Source organism: Trachypithecus francoisi, unplaced genomic scaffold, assembly GCF_009764315.1.
Source record: "Trachypithecus francoisi isolate TF-2019V2 unplaced genomic scaffold, Tfra_2.0 Lachesis_group21, whole genome shotgun sequence".
NCBI classification, from domain to species: domain Eukaryota; kingdom Metazoa; phylum Chordata; class Mammalia; order Primates; family Cercopithecidae; genus Trachypithecus; species Trachypithecus francoisi.
In genome coordinates this window covers 30,666,547-30,684,903 of record NW_022681467.1, presented here as the reverse complement: position 1 = coordinate 30,684,903, position 18,357 = coordinate 30,666,547, and the positions used below count along the sequence as shown (strand labels likewise).

Sequence of the window (18,357 nt, the reverse complement as noted above, 5' to 3'; positions counted from 1 at the left end):
TGAGCCCGGGAGGTTGAGACTGCAGTGAGCCATAATCATGCCAGTGCACTCCAGCCTGGGCAACAGAGCGAGACCCTGTCTCAAAAAAAAATAAATAAATAAATTTTGGGAATAGATTATTATTTATGTATCCATTCTCTTGTTGCTGAACATTTAAGTTTTTTTCCAGTTTTTGCTATTACAAACAGTGCTGGTATGAACATTCTCATACACGAGTCCTTGTGCATATGTGGGAGTTTTTGTAGGTGCAAACTTGAGAGTGGAATTTCTGAGTAATAAGGTATATGCATCTTCAGTTTTACTAGATATTGCCAAACTATTTTACAAAAAGGTTGTGCCAATTTACATTCCCAGCAGTGTATGAGAATTCCCTCGCTTCACATCCTTGCCAGCTCTTGGCATGATCAGATGGTTGGGTGTAAAATGGCATTTCTCTTTGGTTTTAGTTTGCATTGATCTGATTCTTAGCGAGGTTGTGCATATTTTTGCTTTGACTTCTTTCTCCCTTGAAGGCTTGAAGGGTACTTTGGGATGGGTAAGAGAGAGAGTGTATGATTGAACCAATTTGGAATTGAATGCTGTGAGCCTTCGATCTAAGTGGGTAGGGTCTGGGTCCACTTTTGCCCACATTATTTTATACAGAGCTCATAACATCAAGGGCTTTCTTTGCTTTTCTTTCTTACTCTTTCTTTTTTGTTTTTTGAGATGGAGTCTCGCTCTGTTGCCCAGGCAGGAGTGCAACGGTATGATCTGTGCAGCGTGCAACCTCCGCCTCCTGGATTCAAGCAATTCTCCTGCCTCAGCCTCCCAAGTAGCTGGGATTTACAGGTGGGTGCCACTACGCCTGGCTAATTTTTGCATTTTTAGTAGTGATAGGGTTTCATCATGTTGGCCAGGCTGGTCTCGAATTCCTGACCTCAAGTAATCCATCCACCTTGGCCTTCCAAAGTGCTAGGATTTGTAATCCCAGGGGGCCAGCCACATCGAGGCCTTTCTAATCAGGTTAAGATCCATCATGGACAAATGGCAGCAGCAATAGCTATTTTCCAAACACCCCTCTCATATCCTAGAGCCCTGAAAATTGAACAGTGAGACAATGATACCATTATTATAGGTAACACTTATTTCAGGCCAGGAACAGTGTTCAGCTCTTTACATAAATAATCTTACTTTATTCTTATGTTAGCCCTATAAAATGGGTTTCACTAGCATCACCATTTTACTAATAAAGAAACTGAGGCTCAGAGAGGTTAAGTGACTTACCTAAGGTCACACAGCAAAAGCTGTAATTTGAAACTTTCTCTCTCTCTGGTGCCAAAGTTTGTGAATTTAACCCCCCACACAGTGTCTCAAAAATTATTTTGATCACTCTTCATCAATACATTTTTGAACACATACCTCCAACATGCTTGAATGTTTAATATATATGTTATAAAACATTCTTAAAATTCATACTATGTGCTAGGCCTTTAATCACTTTCTCTGGGGCAGACCATGCTCATTGTTTCCATGTTACAGACAAAAAAAAAAAAAAATTAAAGCTGGCTGGGTGTAGTGGCTCATGCCTGTAAATCAGTAACCAGCATGGCAACATATGAGACTCCATCTCTACAAAAAAAATTTTTTTTAAATTAGCCAGGCATGGTGGTACACACCTGTGGTCCCATCTACTCGGGAGGCTGAGGCAGGAGTATGGCTTGAGCCCAGGATGTCAAAACGTCAAGGCTGCAGTGAGCTATGTCTGTGCCTCTGCACCCCAGCCTGGGTGACAGAAAGAGACCCTGTCGCAAACAAAACAAAACAACCACTAAAAAAACTGGGCATGGCGGCTTATGCCTGTAATCCCAGCATTTTGGGAGGCCCAGGCAGAAGGATCCCTTGAGCCCAGGAGTTTGAGACTAACCTGGATAACCTGATGAAACCTTCTCTGCTTCCTCTGTACAAAAAAAAAAAAGAAAGAAAAAATTAAAGCCCAGAAAAATAGTTAAGTAAGTAGCCCAAGGTCACACAGCTTAGAAGTGCAGAGTGAGGATTTGAACTCAGAAAGTATGGGACTGGGCATGCCTGTAATCCCAGCACTCTGGGAGGCCAAGGTGGATGGATCACCTGAGGCCAGGAGTTTGAGACCAGCCTGGGCAACATGGTAAAACTCCGTCTCTACTAAAAATACAAAAATTAGCTGGGCATGGTGGCACACCTGTAATCCCAGCTACTCAGGAGGTTGAGGTGGGAGAATCACTTGAACCTGGGAGGTGGAGCTTACAGTGAGCCAAGATCCTGCCACTGCACTCCATCCTGAGCAACGGAGCAAGACTCTGTCTCAAAAAAAAAAAAAAAAAAAGAAGATGGAAGTATGGAGCCCCAGGGAACAGAGAAAATAAAAACAGTGTTGGGAGAGGGGCAACTTGAGCATTTTCTCATTCTAAACGCAGGGATGGGGGTGGGGAAGAAAAGAGAAATGCTGCTGTTGGTGCTGTTGGAGCCAGGGCCTACACTGCATCTGGGCTGGGTGCTGAGGTGTAGAAAATCACAGAGTGGGCACCAGGCCAGCAGCTGGGATTTGACTGAGACCTAAAGAATGAGGGTCCTGTTGAGCAAAGGGAAATGAAGGAAGCAAGCGGTAGTGTTTCCTACTCCAGAGAGCACATGCTGGAGGAAGATAAGGGAGACAGGAAGCTGAGCTGGGGCCAGTGCTGGTGCAGCCCCAGTGGGTAAGGGAGGCCTTGCCAGGGCAGCAGGAGCAGGGATGGGCCAGGGACTGGCCGTGTGCCCAGCTGGACTTCAGAGGACCAGGCTCTCCCACCCCTGTTTTTAGCTACTGGAGAATGGCAGTTTAAGCAACCTGGCCTAATTTGGGTAACAAAAGAGTGTGGACCCTTCAAAGGCACTTCCCCCTTAGGATGTGGAATAATAGCAATAACGTGTGCGAAGAGCTTGTAATGTGCCAGGCACAGTATTAAGTAAGCAGAGTCCATGTATTTTTTTCTCACTAGTACCCTGTGAAAAGTCTGAAGAAAGTCTGGGCCAGGTGCTCAGGCCTGTAATCCTAGCACTTTGGGAGGCCAAGCTGGGAGGATTGCCTGAGTCCAGGAGTTTGAGACAAGCCTGGGTAATATAGCAAGACCCTGTTGACAGACAGACAGAGAGAGAGAGAGAGGAAGGAAGGAAGGAAGAAAAGGAAGGAAGGAAGAAAAGGAAGGAAGGAAGGAAGGAAGAAAAGGAAGGAAGGAAGAAAAGGAAGGAAGGAAGGAAGAAAAGGAAGGAAGGAAGGAAGGAAGGAAGGAAGGAAGAAAAGGAAGGAAGGGAGGGAGGGAGAGAAAAAAAGGGAGGGAAGGCAGTCTGAAGAAATAGCCATCATTCCCATTTTGCAGATGAGGACACAGAAGCACAGAACAGTGAACTGAGCTGCTCAAAGACATCCAGCTGGTAAAAGGCAGAGCTGGGACTCAAACCCAGGTGAGTTGAATGCCAAAACATGCTTTCTTCATTATTAGACCATCTCATGAGGATAAACAAGATGATGCATTCAAAGCTCCCAGAACACAGTACATGTTCAGTAGGTGAGAGAGATAAGAAAGGAGCTTAGCAGCAAACAGAACAGACCCTGTCCAGGAGGGATGGACATTAAGTATGACTTCTTTTTTTTTTTTTTTGAGACGGAGTCTTGCTCTGTCGCCGGGGCTGGAGTGCAGTGGCCGGATCTCAGCTCACTGCAAGCTCCGCCTCCCGGGTTCACGCCATTCTCCTGCCTCAGCCTCCCGAGTAGCTGGGACTACAGGCGCCCGCCACCTCGCCCGGCTAGTTTTTTTGTATTTTTTAGTAGAGACGGGGTTTCACTGTGTTAGTCAGGATGGTCTCGATCTCCTGACCTCGTGATCCGCCCGTCTCGGCCTCCCAAAGTGCTGGGATTACAGGGTTGAGCCACCGCGCCCGGCCTTTTTTTTTTTTTTTTTTTTTTTTTTTTTTAGTAGAGACGGGGTTTCACAGTGTTCGCCAGGATGGTCTCGATCTCCTGACCTCGTGATCCGCCCGCCTCGGCCTCCCAAAGTGCTGGGATTACAGGCTTGAGTCACCGCGCCCGGCCAAGTATGACTTCTTGAAAAGAAGGCAAAGGAATAGATGTTAAGTCTTAATCAGAATTTCCCCCTGTATCATTCCCCCCAACACACTCCAACTTAGGGAACATGAAAAGAAGCTCCAAACACCCAGGATGATGCCTGCTCTTGCCTACCCCAGCAATTGGTGGTAGCCTGGTATTGTTGGCTTGGCTCCTGCCTATCTCTCTAGCCTTATCTACCCATGTATTCCAGTTTCAGCCAAATCCATTCCTCCTGGTTTCCTGAACACAGAACACATAAATATTACCTTTTCACTTTCTTTTTTTTTAGCAGTAAGCTAAGGTTAATTTATTATTGAAGAAAGAAAAATGTTTTTGCATAAATTTAGTGCAGCCTAAGTGAACAGTATTGATAAAGTCCACAGTAGTGTACAGTAATGTCTTAGGCCATCACATTTGCTTACCACTCACTCACTGACCCACTCAGAGCAACATCAAGTCCTTCAAGCTCCATTCATGAAGTAGACACTCTACAGGTATACCTTTTAAAATCGACTATACCATATTTTTACTGCACCTTTTCTATGTTTAGATTTCTTTTTTAAATTTTTATTATACTTTAAGTTCTGGGGTACATATGCAGAACGTGCAGGTTTGTTATGCAGGTATACACTTGTCATGGTGGTTTGCCGCACCCATCAACCCGTCATCTACATTAAGTATTTCTCCTAATGCTATCCCTCCCCTAGACCCCCACCCCCTGACAGACCCCAGTGTGTGATGTTCCCCTCACTGTGTCCATGTGTTCTCGTTGTTTTTTTCTTGTAATTTGTTTAAGTTCTTTGTAGATTCTGGATATTAGCCCTTTGTCGGGTGGATAGATTGCAAAAATTTTCTCCCATTCTGTAGGTTGCCTGTTCACTCTGATGATAGATTCTTTTGTTGTGCCGAAGCTCTTTAGTTTAATTAGATCCCATTTGTCAATTTTGGCTTTTGTTGCCATTGCTTTTGGTGTTTTAGACATGAAGTCCTTGCCCGTGCCTATGTCCTGAATGGTATTGCTAAGTTTTCATCTAGGGATTTTATAGTTTTAGGTCCAACATTTAAGCCTTTAATCCATCTTGAGTTAATTTTTGTATAAGGTGTAAGGAAGGGATCCAGTTTCAGCTTTCTACATATGGCTAGCCAGTTTTCCCAGCACCGTTTATTAAATAGGGAATGCTTTCCCCATTTCTTATTTTTTCAGGTTTGTCAAAGATCAGATGGTTGTAGATGTGTGGTATTATTTCTGAGGGCTCTGTTCTGTTCCATTTGGTCCATATCTCTGTTTTGGTACCAGTACCATGCTGTTTTGGTCACTGTAGCCTTGTAGTATAGTTTGAAGTCAGGTAGCGTGATGCCTCCAGCTTTGTTCTTTTGGCTTAGGAAGGTCTTGGCTATGCGGGCTCTTTTTGGGTTCCATAGGAAATTTAAAGTAGTTTTTTCCAATTCTGTGAAGGAAGTCAATGGTAGCTTGATGGGAATAGCATTGAATCTATAAATTACTTTGGGCAGTATGGCCATTTTCACTATATTGATTCTTCCTATCCATGAGCATGGAATGTTTTTCCATTTATTTTTGTTCTCTCTTATTTTCTTGAGCAGTGGTTTGTAGTTCTCCTTGAAGAGGTCCCTCACATCCCTTGTAAGTTGTATTCCTACGCATTTTGTTCTCTTTGTAGCAATTGTGAAGGGGAGTTCACTCATGATTTGGCTCTGTTTGTCTGTATAGGAATGCTTGTGATTTTTGCACATTGATTTTGTGGTGTGCTCTGTATTTCCTGAATTTGAATGTTGGCCTGTCTTGCTAGGTTGGGGACGTTCTCCTGGATAATATCCTGAAGAGTGTTTTCCAACTTGATTCCATTCTCCCTGTTACTTTCAGGTACACCAATCAAACGTAGATTTGGTCTTTTCACATAGTCCCATATTTCTTTTTTCTTTTTTTTTTTTTTGAGATGGAGTCTTGCTCTGTCGCCCAGGCTGGAGTGCAGTGGCCGAATCTCAGCTCACTGCAAGCTCCACCTCCTGGGTTCACGCCATTCTCCTGCCTCAGCCTCCCAAGTAGCTGGGACTACAGGTGACCGCCACCTTGCCCAGCTAGTTTTTTGTATTTTTTAGTAGAGATGGGGTTTCACCGTGTTAGCCAGGATGGTCTCGATCTCCTGACCTCGTGATCCGCCCGTCTCGGCCTCCCAAAGTGCTGGGATTACAGGCTTGAGCCACCGCGCCCGGCCATAGTCCCATATTTCTTGGAGGCTTTGTTTGTTTCTTTTCATTCTTTTTTCTCTAATCTTGTCTTCTCTCTTTATTTCATTAAGTTGATCTTCAATCTCTGTTATCCTTTCTTCTTCTTGATCAGTTCAGCTATTGATACTTGCATATGCTTCACGAAGTTCTTGTGCTGTGTTTTTCAGCTCCATCAGGTCATTTATGTTCTTCTCTAAACTGATTATTCTAGTCAGCAATTCATCTAACCTTTTTTCAAGGTTCTTAGCTTCCTTGCTTGGGTTAGAACATGCTCCTTTAGCTCGGAGGAGTTTGAAGCCTACTTCTGTCAATTCGTCAAACTCATTCTCTGTCCAGTTTTGTTCCCTTGCTGGCGAGGAGTTGTGATCCTTTAGAGGAGAAGAGGCATTCTGGTTTTTGGAATTTTTCAGCCTTTTTGCGTTAGTTTCTCTACCTTTGGTCTCTGATGTTGGTGACCTTCGGATGGGGTCTCTGAGTGGACGTCTTTTTGTTGATGTTGATGTTGATGTTATCCCTTTCTGTTTGTTAGTTTTCCTTCTAACTGTCAGGCCCCTCTACTCCAAGTCTCCTGGAGTTTGCTGGAGGTCCACTCCAGAGCCTGTTTTCCTGGGTATCACCCCTGGAGGCTGCAGAACAGCAAAGACTGCTGCCTGTTCCTTCCTCTGGAACAAGCTTCGTCCCAGAGGGGCATCCATCAGATGCCAGCAAGAGCTCTCCTGTATGAGGTGTCTGTTGGCCCCTATGGGAGGTGTCTCCCAGTCAGGATACATAGGTGTCAGGGACCCACTTGAGGAGGCAGTCTGACCCTTATCAGAGCTCAAATGTTGTCCTGGGAGTTCTCTTCAGAGCCATCAGGGAGGGATGTTTAAGTCTGCTGAAGCCGTGCCCAAGCCACCCTTTCCCCCAGGTGCTCTGTCCCAGGGAGATTTTTTTTTTTTTTTTGAGACATTGCACTCTGTCACCCAGGCTAGAGTGCAATGGCACAATCTCGGCTCACTGCAACCTCCACCTCCTGGGTTCAAGCAATTCTCCTCCCTCAGCCTCCCGAGTAGCTGGGATTACAGGCATCTGTCACCACGCCTGGCTAATTTTCTTTGTATTTTAGTAGAGATGGGGTTTCACCATGTTAGTCAGGCTAGTCTCGAGCTCCTGACTTCAAATGCTCCACCCGTCTCGGCCTCCCAAAGTGCTGGGATTACAGGCGTGAGCCACTGTGGAGGCCAGGGGTTTTATCTATAAGTTTCTGACTGGGGCTGCTGCCTTTTTTTAAAGAGATGCCCTGCTCAGAGGAGCGGAATCTAGATAGGCAGTCTGGCCATAGCAGCCTTGCTGAGCTGCGGTGGGCTCCACCCAGTTTGAACTTCCCTGCGGCTTTGTTTACACTGTGAGGGTAAAACCACCTACCTACTCAAGCCTCAGCAATGGCAGACACCCCTCCCACTACCAAGCTCAAGCGTCCCAGGTCGACCTCAGACTGCTGTGCTGGCAGTGAGAATTTCAAGCCAGTGGATCTTAGCTTGCTGAGCTCTGTGGGGGTGGGACCCACCGAGCCAGACCACTTGGCTCCCTGGCTTCAGCCTCCTTTCCAGGGGAGTGAACGATTCTGTTTTTTTTTTTTTTTTTTTTTTTGAGACAGACTCTCGCCCTGTGGCCTAGGCTGCAGTGCAGTGGCGCCATCTCTGCTCACTGCAACCTCTGCCTCCCGGGTTCAAGCGATTCTCCTGACCCAGCCTCCCGAATAGCTGGGATTACACGTGCGCGTCTCCATGCCCGGCTAATTTTTACATTTTTAGTAGAGACAGGGTTTCACCATGTTGGTCAGGCTGGTCTCGATCTCCTGACCTTGTGATCTGCCCACCTCGGCCTCCCAAAGTGCTGGGATTACAGGCGTGAGCCATCACTCCCAGCCTGCAGAGTGAACGATTCTGTCTCGCTGGTGTTCCAGGTGCCACTGGGGTATGAAAAAACAAACAAACAAACAAAAAAACTCCTGCAGCAGCTAACTCGGTGTCTGCCCAAATGGCTGCCCAGTTTTGTGCTTGAAACCCAGTGCCCTGGTGGCATAGGCACCGGAGGGAATCTCCTGGTCTACAGGTTGTGAAGACCTTGGGAAAAGCGCAATATCTGGGCTTGAGTGCACTGTTCCTCAGGGTACAGTCCCTCACAGCTTCCCTTGACTAGTGGGGGATATCCCCTGACCCCTTGTACTTCCTGGGTGAGGTGATGCCCTACCCTGCTTCAGCTTGCCCTCCGTGGGCTGCACCCACTGCCCAACCAGTCCCAATGAGATAAACGGGGTACCTCAGTTGGAAATGCAGAAATCACACACCTTCTGCATCAGTCTCGCTGGGAGCTGCAGATCGGAGCTGTTCCTATTCGGCCATCTTCCCAGCAAATCCTAGATTTCTTAAGATACACAAATACTTCCGTTGTGTTACAATTGCTTAAAGTATTCAGTATAGTAACATGCTCTACAGGTTTGTAGCCTAGGAGAAATAGGCTATACCAAGGAACCTAGGGGTGTAGTAGACTATACCACCTAGGTGTCGTAGGGTGTCCACCATGGCTGAGGCTTGAGTAGGTGGTTTTACCCTTGCAGGTTTTTTTTTTTTTTTTAGAAAAGCTTATTTTTGTAGAGATGAGGTCTTGCTATGATGCCCAGGCTGGTCTCAAACTTCTGGGCTCAAGTGATCCTCCCACCTTAGCCTTCCAAAGTGCTGGGATTACAGGCATGAGCTACCACACCCAGCCCCTTTGCACTTTCTTTATCATGTCTTTAGATAAACAAAAGTTCCTAATTTTAAGGTGGTTATATTTATTAACTTATTCTTTTACGGTTTGTACTTTTTGTGCCTTATTTAAGCAACCCTTTCCTACCCCCAAGGTCATGAAGATATTCTGTTTATGTTCAAAGCTTTTTAGTTTTGTCTTTCACCTTGAGGTATGGTATGAAGTAGAGGTCAAGATTAGTTTCTTTTTTTTTTTTGAGATGGAGTCTTGCTCTGTCGCCCAGGCTGGAGTGCAGTGGCCGAATCTCAGCTCACTGCAAGCTCTGCCTCCTGGGTTCACGCCATTCTCCTGCCTCAGCCTCCCGAGTAGCTGGGACTACAGGCGCCCGCCACCTTGCCTGGCTAGTTTTTTGTATTTTTTTCAGTAGAGACGGGGTTTCACCGGGTTAGCCAGGATGGTCTCGATCTCCTGACCTCGTGATCCGCCCGTCTCGGCCTCCCAAAGTGCTGGGATTACAGGCTTGAGCCACTACGCCCGGCCAAGATTAGTTTCTTTTAATGGATATCCACTGTCCCAGAACCGGTTATCAAAAGTTGGCCTTTCCTTGTCTGCAGTGACATCTCTGACTTGTAGTAAATATGTCTATTCTGTTTCAGTGGCCCAGTTGTCTCACCCTGCACCAATGCTCATTATCTCAATTAGTATTATTTCTTTTTTTTTTAATTTTTTTTTTTTTTTTTGAGATGGAGTTTCACTCTTGTTGCCCAGGCTGGAGTGCAATGGCGCGATCTCAGCTCATCACAACCTCCGCCTCCCAGGTTCAAGTGATTCTCCTGCCTCAGCCTCCCAAGTAGCTGGGATTACAGGCATGCGCCACCACGCCCGGCTAATTTTGTGTTTTTAGTAGAGGCAGGGTTTCTCCATGTTGATCAGGCTGGTCGCGAACTCCTGACCTCAGGTGATCCACCCGCCTCGGCCTCCCAAAGTGCTGGGATTACAGGCGTGAGTCACAGTGCCCGGCCCTCAATTAATATTATTTCATAATGTCTTTATTTCTTGTAGATCAAGTCTTCCCTCTTTGTTCTTCAAGAGTGTCTTGGCTATTTTTGAATATTTGAACATCTACACCTAAATTTTGGAATCTTTTTTATCAAGTTGATGAAATTTTGGTTGGTATTGCATTTAGCATGTAAATGACTGGGAAGAATTGATATCTTCACAATATTGAATCATCCAGTGCATGATAGGGTGTGTATTTTGTTTACATCTTCTTTGATATCTCTCAGAGTTTTATGATTTTCTCTCTGAATATATTTTTAAAATCTCATGGTCTAACTGCTTATTCTCAGCATATGGAAGTACTGATGATTTTGTTGCATTAGTTTTGTGTCTAGCAATCTTAATAAACTCTTTTGTTTGTTATAATAATTATTTTTAGACTCTTTTAGATGTTCTACGTGCATAATCATAGCACCAATAGATAATGCAGATTATTTATTCTTTTTAAATTTTTATAATGTTTGTTTCTTTTTAACTTATTGTTCTGGCTATAACCTCTAGTACAATGTTTAACAGAGATAGTAATAAAAGGCCAGGCACAGTGGCTCATGCCTGAAATCCCACCATTTTGGCAGTCTAAGGTGGGTGGATCACTTGAAGCCAGGAGTTTGAAACCAGCCTGGCCAGTATGGTGAAACCCTATCTGTACTAAAAATACAAAAATTAGCCGGGTCGGTGGTGAATGCCTATAATCCCAGCTACTTGGGAGGCTGAGGCAGGAGAATCGTTTGAACCCAAGAGGCCGAGGCTACAGTGAGCCGAGATCGTGCCACTGCACTCCAGCCTGGGCAACAGAGCAACACTCTGTCTCCAAAAAAAAAAAAAGTGATAGAGAATATAAGAGAATATTCTTGCCATTTTCCTGGTTTAAAAAGGAATGCTTTTCAGGCTGGGTACAGTGGCTCACACCTGTAATCCCAGCACTTTGGGAGGCTGAGGCAGGAGGATTGCTTGAGCTCAGGAGTTCCCTCTGGGCTCTGCAAAAAATACAAAAATTAGCCAGGCATGGTGATGCGTGCCTGTAGTCCCAGCAACTCGGGAGGCTGAGGTGGGAGGATCACTTGAGCCCAGGAGGCTGAGACTGCAGCGCACCACTGCACACCATCCTGGGTGACAGAGCAAGACCCTGTCTCAAAAACAAACAAACAAACAAACAAAAACAACAACAACAAAAAACCCCGATAATGCGTAAGTGGCAAGTGGGGATGAGGAAAAAGTTGTTTCAAGTACAGGGTGAAGAAGGTACAAAAGAATATAATAGGAAAGGAGAAAGTACTTGAGAAAGCAGTAATACTTAAGTATGGCCAAATGGGAGTAGGTGATAGGAAGGAAGAAGTGAAATGGGGAGGTAAGCAGGAGTCAGAAGAACAGCCTTTCATAATACACAAAAGAATCAAAATTTTGAATTGAGGTTCTTCCCACCACCTTCTTCAGCCCTATTAATTCCTATTAGAATACTCAGGTGTCACCTACTACAGGAAGCCTTCCCTGACTTCATGTCCACAAGCCAGGGTTAGATGTTGCCTCTGTTCTACTGGAGCCCTCTCTTTCCCTTAGTTCTTTTTATTTTTAAAAAAATGTTTAATTAATTAATTACTTAATTTTTTTTGCAGGCAGCCCCCAAACCAGAATAGGTTTGGAGAGTTTTCCTCCTTTACTTCTTTAAATGATAATTGTCTATTTATGCGTCTGTCTTCCACACCAAAAGCCGTAAGAGGGCAGAGAATGTGTTTTACAGTTCTATATTACCAGCTTAGCAGAGTATTTGGCACATCATAAGTGCTCAATAGATTTTTTTTTTTTAAATAAATGAATAGATAAACAGGACTCCCAGGGAAGGAGAAAAAACTGTAACTTGGTAAAGCTCCTGGCACAAAACTGGCACTGACAAAATTCTTTTGTCTTTTTGTGCCTTCACTTTCTTATCTGGAAAATGGGGACAAAAAAAACTATCTCAAAGGAGTTTCATGGATCTATAAATTACTTAATCCAGGGTCTGACACTTAATGTCAGGGATAATTATCAGCATGTTAAAAATGTAATTATTGGCCAGGCACAGTGGCTCACTCCTGTAAATCCCAGCACTTTGGGAGGCTGAAGTGGGTGGATCACTTGAGGTCAGGAGTTCGAGACCAGTCTGGCCAACATGATGAAATCCCATCTCTACTAAAAATACAAAAATTAGCTGGGAGTGGTGGCGGGTGCCTGTATTCCCAGCTACTTGGGAGGCTGAGGCAAAAGAATCATTTGAACCCAGGAGGCAGTAAGCCAAGATCACACCACTGTACTCCAGCCTGGGCAACAGAGTGAGACTCTGTCTCAAAAAAACCCAAAAACAAAAACAAAAAGAACCCCATAATTCTCATTGAAATAGACAGTGAGCATGGGTCAGAGTTTCATTTAACTCATTAATGAGGGGACTAGCAGGATGACAAAGCCAGTTCAAAATAGAATATAAGAACTAGAGTTGGGCTGGGCACAGTGGGATTACACCTGTAATCCCAGCACTTTGGGAGGCCAAGGTGGGTGGATCGCTTAGCCAGGAGTTCCAGACCAGCCTGTGCAACATGGCAAAACCCTGTCTATACGAAAAGATACAAAAATTAGCTGGGCATGGTGGCACATGCCTGTAGTCCCAGCTTGAGGGACTGAGGCAAGATCACTTGAGCCTGGGATGTGGGAGGTCAAGACTGTAATGAGCCATGTTCGAACCACTGCACTCCAGCCTGGGCAACAATGTGAGACCCTGTCTCAAAAGAAAGAAAAAAGAACTGGAGTTTTTATGGTCAATGGAAAAGAAAAATATTGAAGTAAGATTGCTAAATTACATACTAAATGGGTTAATGTCCCACAGAGTAATAATATCATAACCTTTGGGATTATCTTCTCTACCACACAGGAAATGAAAGTGTTACATCTTATTACTTTATAGAATTGTACAATGTCTGGGCCCTAATTAATTATGTAAATAGTGTCACGTTTCTCTTCAGGGATAGATGACAAGTAGACTTGCTAGTCAATGCTTTATCATGACAGCAAAAAGTCACACAATCATCTTTTTACCTTAGTAACATGTTTCAGATAATGTTTCTTAACACTAGTAAGTTTAATTCAGTAGACACTAACCATTATAAGGCTCTCAATAAATGTTTGCTGAAGGATTTTCAATCTATTAGGCTTCTTCTTTCCCTCAGTTTCCTTCTTCCTGACCTGGCACAATTGATTAGCAGCAGAGTTAGGGGCTATGGGGCAGGTAGGCTAATAGGGGGAATTCTGTGGGACACAGATCCTCTTCTCTCCCTTAGCCTGGTGTGGTAGGGCTAGTTTTGTATCATCAAATAGGCAGAGAAAGTGTCCGCTTTGGATATCAGCAAAGAAAGCACCCTTTTCCCATCTACTAACCACCCTTTTCCCCGCCAGCAAATAAGAATATATTTTCTGTGACAGAATTGGGTATTTCTTTTTCTTTTCTTTTCTTTTTTTTTTTTGAGACATAGTCTTTCTCTGTCGCCCTGGCTGGAGTGCAGTGGGATGATCTCGGCTCACTGCAACCTCCACCTCCCAGGTTCTAGCAATTCTCATGCCTCAGCCTCCCGAGTAGCTGGGATTACAGGCGCTCGCCAATACACCCAGCTAATTTTTGTATTTTTAGAAGAGATGGGGTTTGTTGGCCAGGCTGCTCTCGAATTCCTGATCTCAGGTGATCTGCCCACCTCGGCCTCCCAAAGTGCTGGGATTACAGGCATGAACCACTGCACTCTGCCAGAATTGGGTATTTCAAAAGGGCAGTAGACATAATAATAATAATAATAAAATAATAATAATAATTGTTGGCTCACATTCCATTTATTCCATTCCATTTAGGCTGAGTAGCTTTGATTAGCGACACATGCCACCACACACCCTGCTAATTTTTTTTTTTTTTCTTTTTTTTGTAGTGACAGGGTTTTGCCATGTTGCCCAAGCTGGTCTCAAATTCCTGGGCTCAAGCAATCTGCCCACCTCAGCCTCCCAAAGTGTTGGAATTACAGGCTTGAGCCACTGTGCCCAGGCTCACTTTTTAATTTTTAAGAAATTGTGACAAAATACACGTGACACAACTTACCATCTTAACCATTTTGAAGTGCACAATTCCGTGGCAGATTTAGCTACAGGTCTGAGTTCACTTCGAACATAAGCATAATAAAAACGTGGTCTGAGGCCAGATGTGGTGGCTCATGCCTGTAATCTCTACACTTTGGGAGACTAAGGCGGTAGGATTGCTTGAGCCCAGGAGTTCAAGACTGACTTGGGCAATACAGCGAGACTTTGTCTCTACAAAAAATTAAAAAGTAGCTGGGCATAGTGTCACGTATCTGTGGTCCCAGCTGATTGGGAGGCTGAGGTGGAAAGATCACTTGAGCCTGGGAGGTCGAAGCTGAAGTGAGTGGTGATCATGCCTAGGTGACCGAGTGAGACCCTATCTCAAAAAGAATAAAAATAAAATGAGGATAAAAGCGTAAGGCCAGGCACGGTGGCTCGTGCCTGTCATCTCAACACTTTGGGAGGCCGAGGCGGGCGGATCACCTGAGGTCAGGAGTTTGAGACCAGGCTGGCCAACATAGTGAAACCCTGTCTACCAAAAATATAAAAATTAGCTGGGTATGGTGACGCATGCCTGTAATCCCAGCTACTCAGGAGGCTGAGGCAGGAGAATCGCTTGAACCCGGGAGGCAGAGGTTGCGGTGAGCTGAGATCACGCCACTGCACTCTAGCCTGGGTGACAAAAGCAAAACTCTCATCTCAAAAAAAAAAAAAAAAAAAAAAAATAGCGAGGTTTGGGACTCTAACCAGGGAGTCATTGATCTAAATATTTGGACATGCTGCACACAAAAGTTCAAGCATTTCTACAAAGCAACAGATGGGAAATTTCCCAGGGATAAACTTATTTTTTGGCAAGTCAAAAGTATGTAGTATGCAACCCCGGCTTTGGGAGTTGGGAGAACCAAATGACCTTCAGATGCTGGAAAAAGGATTCTCGCCTGCTAAAAGAGGTCAAGTGTACTTGGCCAAAGGGGATCTAAAATGCCTTGGCTTCCAACTTCAGGGAATTGAGCTTTTCCCTCTAATTTTCCAGCAAAAGGGAAGGAAATGTTGACCCTAAAACCACATGAAGCTGAAGCTAGAGGACACTGTAGCAGTTCACCAGATCTCCATTGTTAAATTCTATATTGGGCCGGGCGCGGTGGCTCAAGCCTGTAATCCCAGCACTTTGGGAGGCTGAGACGGGCGGATCACGAGGTCAGGAGATCGAGACCATCCTGGCTAACACGGTGAAACCCCGTCTCTACTAAAAAATACAAAAAACTAGCCGGGCGAGGTAGCGGGCGCCTGTAGTCCCAGCTATTCGGGAGGCTGAGGCAGGAGAATGGCGTAAACCCCGGAGGCGGAGTTTGCAGTGAGCTGAGATCCGGCCACTGCACTCCAGCCCGGGTGACAGAGCGAGACTCCGTCTCAAAAAAAAAAAAAAAAAAAAAATTCTATATTGGCCTTTTATTTATATATTTGTCATTATTTTCATTAATGCGTTAGAGTATAGGCTGTTTGGATCCAAACCTTGACTCTTCTACTTACTCGGTATGAGACATTGATTAAGTTGCTAAATCTCTTTTCAGTTCTTAGAATCTGTGCTTCAGGTTTTTGGTTTATAAAATGGTGATAATGACACTTTCTCAGAGGGTTGTGGTAAGGATTAATGGTTGATGGATGTAAAGTACAAAGAACATATTAATTGCTATGTAAATCTTAGCTATTATCAATACATGTGACAATTTTCTCCTTCTCCGTCTTCTTGTCCCCCTCCCTATCCCCCTCCTTTCTTATTTTGTTGGCAAATAGTCAAATTCCGTTTGGAATGCTGTCGCACTGTTTTATTCTGCTTCATGGATGTTTCTTGGGGGGAAATTTCTGCAGTTGATGTGTGTTGAATTCTGTTTTCTGATTTTTTGCAATAACTCTGTATGGATATGTTAATATTTTCCTTGTGCTGATAGTCACTCTTTCATCTTCCAGATATGGAAACTGAGTCCCCAAAAGGGAAAATGACTTGCCCAAGATCACACAGAGATAGTGGATAAACAAGTAACAAGACCAAGAGTTTCTGACGACCAGTCAAAGTCTTGTTCCACTGAACACAGAGTCCAAGGACATTGGCCTCAGATACTGATGTCATCTGAGCTCCCTCCAAACTCTATTCACCCACAGGGAAGACTTGAACACCCTATGATTCCAAGTATTCTCCAATTGACATCTTCCCCTTCTAACAAAATTGCAAGCACTTCAAGGGAAAGGCCTATGACTTGATTATTTTGGAATCTTAGTTATATGCTCAGCACTGTGCCTCAGACTTTTGAGGGTAGGAACTATTGCCTATAAAGCCTTGGATGACTAGGGGCAGATGCTCAGTAAATGGAACCAACTGCTCTGCCTTTAAAAAAAGGAAGAGTTGGGGAGGCAGGGAAGAGAATTAATATGTATCAAGAACTTAATATATACCAGTCATTGTGCTGAGAATTTTCACTTTCTCATTTAATTCCCAGAATTCCTTTATGGCATCATCAATTTCTGTATTTTACAATAGGAAATTGAGGCTCAGAGAGGTAGGCAACTTACTCTGAGTCTCTTCACAAGTAAAGGCTCAAGTGTGACATTTCACTGGTGGGTCATAACCTTCTAGAATCCAATATTATAAACACAGAGTGAGAGAAAGAAGAGTTCTGACACTTTCCAGAGGGTAAAACAAATTTTTTATTCTCATTAGAGAACTATGAAATTAGTCACATGAATTGTGAAAACCTGTCATGGTTTTATTTGTTCAGTGACAGTGTGGAAAATGACATCAAGCTAGAAAAATAATATAAAGGAAAATCGTGAGTGTTTCAGTCTTGCTCATAAAGAGAGACCTATCGTTACCAAATCCAGGCAACCTGAACCCACCCTTCCTGCAAAAGTTTTATCTACACTAGAATTTTGAATGGGAGATAAAAAAATAAGCTATAGGATTTATAATATGGAGAAGGTGAGTTTCATAACAGGGCAAGGCCCAGGTCTGAAAAATATTTAGTCCCTCTGCTAGACTGGAAATAGCCCCCTAAAGTCCAGGTCCTAATCTCTGGAAACTGTAAATGTTTCTCTATTTGGAAAAGAGGTGTTTCTTTCTTTTTTTTTTTCCAGACGTGATTAAGTTAAAAATCTTGGAATGGGAGTTTTATCCTGTATTATCTGGGGCTGGGGGGGATGGGGGGGTGCTAAATGCAATTATAAATGTCCTTATAAGAGAAAAGCAGAAGGAGATGTGACACATCCACAGAGAAGGATATATGAAGACAGGGGCAGATACTGGAGTGATACAACCATAAGCCAAGGAATGCGAGCATTCAGGAGAATCTAAAGAGGCAAGGGACGGATTCTCCCCTAGAGACTTTGGAGTGGGTGTGGCCCTGTCAAGACCTTAATTTTAGCCCAGTGAAATTGATTTCAGGCTCCTGACCTCCCAAAGTGCAAGAGAATAAATTTCTGTTGCTTTAAGCCACTTGGTTTGTGGTAATTTGTTGGAAGAATCACAGGAAACGAATACAGTGCTCGTGTGTTGTTATCCAGGTCTCAGCTTACTGTCATCTCCTTTCCCTTCCATCTGGAAGCCCCAAGAAGAGTTTCTAAAAACATCCTAGGCGGGGTGCGGTGGCTCACGCCTGTAATCCCAACACTTTGGGAGGCTGAGGTGGGTGGATCACCTGAGATCAGGAGTTCAAGACCAGCCTGGCCAACATGGTGAAACCCTGTCTCTACTAAAAATATAAAAATTAGCTGGGTGCAGTGGCAGGCGTCTGTAATCCCAGCTACTCCGGAAGCTGAGGCAGGAGAATCGCTTGAACCCAGAAGGCAGAGGTTGCAGCGAGCTGAGATCACACCATTGCACTCCAGCCTGGGCGACAAGAATGAAACTCCATCTCAAAAAATAAATAAATAAATAAAAAATAAAAACATCCTAATATTTACTGAGTGTCTCTTCTGCCAGACACTATGCCAGGCACTTTACATGCAATAGCTCACCAAATCCTCACAATCCTATTAAGTAGGTACTAATACTATTCCTATTATACAAATGAGATAACTGAGGCTCAGAGAAAAACTGGCAGGGTCATATCCTAACAGGTGATGAAGCTAGTACTCCAACTCAGGTC

General features: G+C 44.2%; 1 long non-coding RNA gene across 1 annotated transcript; it reads left to right on the top strand.

Moving 5' to 3' along the window:
• The first annotated feature begins 774 nt into the window (after positions 1-774).
• On the top strand, positions 775-17,423 carry LOC117068691. Its single transcript, XR_004431207.1, has 3 exons — positions 775-828; positions 3,372-3,456; positions 16,187-17,423. It is a non-coding gene; the product is annotated as an uncharacterized LOC117068691 (long non-coding RNA).
• The last annotated feature ends 934 nt before the right edge of the window (positions 17,424-18,357 follow it).